Source organism: Barbatula barbatula (genome assembly GCF_947034865.1).
Source record: "Barbatula barbatula genome assembly, chromosome: 23".
In the NCBI taxonomy this organism is placed as follows: Eukaryota; Metazoa; Chordata; class Actinopteri; order Cypriniformes; family Nemacheilidae; genus Barbatula; species Barbatula barbatula.
The window spans coordinates 5,254,031-5,260,080 of NC_136786.1; positions in this window are offsets into that span (position 1 = coordinate 5,254,031).

Consider the following 6,050-nt stretch of genomic DNA (forward strand, 5'->3'; position numbering starts at 1 on the left):
CGGTGGAGTGAAGATGAGTATAAGGAGAGGATCAGTGAAGATTAAAGGTCCAGTGTGTCATCTTGGCATAATCTATTGATAGAAACGCAATATAACATACATAGCTATGCCTTCAGATGTGTATAAAGAGCTTACACAATGAAGCTTAATGTTTTTATTACCTTAGAATAAGTTATTTCAATCTACACACACCGCGGGTCCCCTAGGATGTAATTCGCCATGTTCTGTCAGCCGGGGTATTGTTTCGAATGGAGTTGAGAAATTTGCAACCTTGCCGCTAGATTTCACTGACTGGACCTTTAATAGACTATCTGTTTCTAGTTTCATTTATTTGCTTGCTTTTTATATTTTTGTTATATGTTCAAATTTAGCCTTAAAGTTATTTGAATGTAATTTTTCCAACATTTGATACATGTAAACATATTTCATTATTCCTGTAAGATACACATTTTTAAATCTATACATTTATTTATTATTTACACCCAACTGTACAAATATGATTTAATTGTGGTTTACTGTACAGCACAAATACAGGTATCAACTGCCACTAAAGGTTTACAATCCCACATGGAATGTGTGGTATTAGGAAAAGTTTAGGTGGAGGAAATCTCTTTTTCTTAAAAAAGAAAGTGAGACTGTCATTGTATTTCCTCTTCTTTAGTTGGCAATCCTAACAGTGGAATGTGAAACTCAAAATTCTAAAGGACTTTTAATCAGCCAAAGTAACTGCTAGTTTCTAAAACACACATCAACTTGGCACACTCCTACCCGCTGCATGTCTGTTTAATGCGTAGTTGTGTGACAGTGCTCTTATATCAGCATGGCTGTGATCAGGCTGCAAACAGTTCTTGGCCACCGTTGACTACCATAGTAGGCAAATGACAACGGTAGTCAAAAGTGCCCTGTTTGAACTGTTTGCTTTGCTACATTGTTCAAAATATCTTCTTTTGCGTTCAACAGAACAAAGTAATTTATATAGCATTTTGTCAAAGGTCAATGGTGGCCAAGAACTTTTTGGTTACAAGCATTCTTCCAAATAATATTATACAGATTTAACAAAACATTGAGAGTATGTAAATGGACACCGAATTTATTTTTTTTGGGTGAACTGTCCCTTTAATATGGTTTTGGGCCACTATCAAACATTTTCTTTAAGAGGAAAGACTTGTCCAAGCCATAAAAAATCTTCTGATTGGCTGTGAAAAAAATACACTTGACTAATTAATTTCACAGAATTCTGAATTCTTAGAAAGAACATAAATTCCATGCAGGCCTAATAGAAGCTTACAGAATTCATGCATATTTATAAAAATGCATTTATTGCATGTGTACCTGAATCAATAACATAATGTCACTTTAGACTGATCTGTTTGTGACATGATAAGTACATTGTTTTCTGCCTCAACGGGTTTTGGGATTAACATTAACTGTTCTTTCCTGAGACAGTGACGTCACTACCGTACCTGTAGAACTGTTTTGAATTGTCTTCAACCACTAGATCAGTAACGAAACTACAACTCCAGGCTTTTCCTAAAAGACAGGATATGAACGGTGCTCAATAATATTGTATTATTTAGACAGTTTAAACATCTTGGGAATATCATGCATACTGTTTAGAATTGATTTAACATTTTCTAAATCAAATAAATAAGTTATTTTATCAAATAAGTCGATAAAATAGGATATTGTATTATTTACTGCACTTAACTTTTGTTGGTGGCAAGATTCGATTTTTTAAGATTTTAAACATCACCAATTATAAACAAGAAAAAGAAAACAAATACAATGTTTGCTTGGACGTAAAAATGTGAAACCAGTTCGGTTCCAAACTAATGTTTTATTAGCTTCCTATTGAATCAATTGCTTTTGCAAAATGAAAGTACACTGGCCATTTGGTTCATTACTTTATTTAAAAGCTTCTGTAATGCTAATGGTTACATGTTTCTAAAATGACTTTTTTACCTTCAGTGTTTTACATCACGTGAAGCATGATTTTTAGCACTGAACTCATGTAAAGCAATGTGACTTTCAATGTTGCACACAATGTTAAACAGAAATGATTAAGAATTTTCTATAATGCGCTGAAGTGAAATGACCGGTATAAAATGAATACTCTAAATATGTAAAATAAATAATAAAGATACATATATGTATGAATTTGAAATACAAACGTTAAGCTAAACTGTACAGACAAAATTACATCATCAGTGTTGATGTAAGAGCAGTGAAAATATTTGCTAGTTTCTGAGAAAGGTTCTTTGAGGTGCATGTTGAGACAGGTTACTACATATGGTGATATAGTGTTTTGTGGAAGAGCCTGTTATCCTCGACTGACGGCCCTAATGGGTTCAGTTTTCTTTTCCAATAATTTATAGTGTGGCATCACATTATCACAAAATGTTATCATGCAAACAGTTGCGTAAATAAAAACATGAACACAAATCATGCATATGCATGCATGTTTCTGTGACCACGGCATTCCAAAATGTTTCTACAACACATCATGAAAGCTATTTCCAGTCCTGTGCATGTTTCATATGGTGCATGATAAAGAACCTCGGCTCGGGCGACTTAAGTAAAAATATGCTGTATATGCTGCAGTTTAGTTCCTAAGTCAGCATTAGCAGTCTGAACACATTTACTTTCATTTCTAGTGGAGAAGCTTCACCAAAGCACCACGTCACGGGGCTTTCCTGACATGTGTACCTTAAAGGGAAATCCAATTACGTATACCATAATAGAACACTGCAAATCTTCTGACAAAATAACACAAAGGCTTTACCGTTGCAGCTGAGTGATGTTTCTTGTAATTACTCATTACTCGCGTGATGTAATCTATTTCCCAATAGTTTGAATCAGATTCCGATCATGCAGAGCAAAGTTAAAATTGATGTTGTATTAATAGACCAATATTTGAAAATCCAAACTTGTCAATTATGATGCACATGAAAATTGATGCAAATATTACATTTATATTTATGCATAAATATTATATTTAGTCAATTATTTGGATCCAAATGGACGTACAGTTTATTTAAGTTATCCATTTTATCAGTATATGTGTTCCCTGGGAATCAAACCCACAACACTTTAGAATAAGGTTGCATTTGTTAACATTAGTTAATTCTTTATCTAAAATGATCTAACAATGAACAATACTTCTACAGCAATTAATCATCTTAGTTTATGTTAATTTAAGCATTAATATGCATTTATAAAGCCTAATATGTTTTTATAATGTTGTAACTGTTAACATTAGTTAATGCGCCGTGAACTAACACGAACATTGCACATTAACAATAAAGTTCACCCGAAAATGAAAAATTTGTCATCATTTCTCATGTCATTTCAAACCCTTATGACTTTCTTCTAGAGAATACGAAAGAAGATATTTTGTCAAGAATGTTGTCAACCGAACAGCAACTGCACTTAGAAGTGAACGGGTTCCAGCACTGATCTTTTACCAACATTCTTCAAAATATCTTATTTTGTGTTCTTCTGAAGAAAGGAAGGCATACAGGTTTGAAATGACATGAGAGTGAGTAAATGATAACAACATATTCATTTTTGGGTGAACAATCCATTTAAGAAAGATGAATAAATGCTGAAAAACAATATTGCTTATTGTTAGTTCATGTTACTTAATGCATGAACTAATGTTGACAGATACAGTTTACTGTACACCGAACCCGACCTTTTGGACTGCAATACTATGTTTTACATTGTATTACACACTTTCATAAATACCATCAAGAAAACTTCAACATGTTATAATATTTAAGCAGTGGGAAAACACATAGCAGTTAACAGTTATGTTGTTAAGCAGCCACCCACAGTCTCAGAAACACCCCCACACTTTCCATTGAGAGGCAATGTAGAATGTGGGCATCCCAAAACAGACGTCCTGTTTCATTTTTACCCTACCTGATAGGTGTGCTCAGCCCTTGTGGCCGGTTTCATTTTCATCCACCCTGACAGGTGTGGTATGCCAGGTAAAACTTTTTTAAAAGTATAAAAGGCCCTGCACATCACATCATGTCAGCATCCTACAGCAACGTATCTACTCCGACAGGAAAACAGTGGAAAACTAGAGAAGGTGAGAGCAGAACATTGAATTGAGTTTCACATGAATTATTGCATTATTCAATTGAATATTACATTATTATTAAGTAATAGAGATGAAAAGAGACATACATTTGTTGGTTAAGCTGTCCAGTTTTGAGTCTAACTGTATATCATGCTGATAAATATATATTCTACGCTTTCAGAAAAATGATCTGGATCAGAATCGTCGTCATCTGCATCTTAATGTGTCTGCTGCAAGCTCACAAAGAGTGCACGGCACATGTGAAATGGGAACATCTCACTAAGTCTTTGAATTCAATGGTAAATGATCTTAACACGAAACAACTGCTATTACACGCAAACACATCTTCCATAACCTTGATGCAATTTAATGAAACGCGTATGTACTTTGTGTGTTCATAGGGCACTGCGATATCTCATGACTGTGCGTTTGACTATGAAGACAGCAATCTGTGTAATCCACGTCATCTGATTAACATGGTTTGTATATATTTACATGTACTAACTAATATAGCTGTTTAACATTTATTGTGTAAGTCACATAAAAAGCAAAGACTAACATTCTGCTGTCCTCAGGTCAATCATAATACAAACCTTCTGGTCTACGTTATCAAGAAGGCAGAAAAACTGTACAGCGAGAATCCAAACCCACAGAAGTTTATCGAGGTCCTGCATCACTCTCTCCATAGCATCAGTCCCTGTGTAAGAACCACAAAAGTGTTTCATTAAGGTGAAATGTATATAACGCATATTGTCATCATGATAATCCTGCTCTCTTGATTTTGGATGTAGATTCATGGCTCTCAGAATGTAGAAAATAAGCACGTGACCACATGTTTCAACCAATTACAAGGTTTTCTTCAGAAAAAGGTAAGATCTACAGTATGTTTTAGTCTTTGTATCTATGTCTGACTTTCTACAGATATATTTCAATCTATGTGCATTACCATTTCTTACAGTCCCACTCACATTGTGCCTGGGAAATCATTAACTCTAAAGTGAAGGAGATTCTTCAGAGGCTGGAGAAGCGTTCTGTCAGAGGAAGACGCTAGAAACTCTATTAAGTCTTCATACATGGAACTTGAATGCTTAAAGGCACATGTGTAAAAAGTTTTTTTTAAGCTTGATGGATACTTTTTGGATGTATATTTTATATGAATATTAATGATATGTATTATTATATTGTTATAACACTTTGCAAAATACAGTTTACAGTTTACAATTTATTGAGCCATAAAGAGATTGGTGTACTGTATAAGATTGTTTGTTTTTGATTATGTGTTATTAATATGTGTTATACTTTGATTTATAATCACACATGAGTGCTTTTTTTAATATATCTGATGTCTTGAATTTCAACCCATACCTAATGTAACAAAATGCTCTTGAACAAACATAATAAAGATTTTTTTAAAACCTACATCGTTGGCATATTTGCATTATAAATTAAAATGAAATGTTGCGTATGTGATGTTGTATGTTTTGAAAGAAAAATATATTACTGTATTAAATGTCAACAAAGTGACTTTTTCATTCCCAAAGATTACGCAGTTTGTCAACATTCACTGGCACGAAAGAAACCATTTGTCTAGACAAAATGCATCAGGCACACGTGACAGTAACCTTAATACCTTAAAAAGTGTACAAATCCCTAACAGCCTTCGTCATTTTTGTGGTACCCTGATATTTAAGTTATACTTTTGCACTTCCCTTCCACACCACAAGAGGTGCAGTTGTCCAGGAGGTGTGTGTGGACCGGGGGAAGAAGTGTTACGTTGTTGTAGGATGCTCTGAAAAGTAAAGCAATAAAACACAGTACCCTTATAGTGTGTGATTCAGTCCTTATATAACTGAAGTTACCACTATTTTGTAAGCAAAAACATATTGCATGAAAATTACAGCATACAGGACACGCTCATCCAAAGCCAATTCCTCAAATAAACCGACAGGAGGCGTTATCAAGT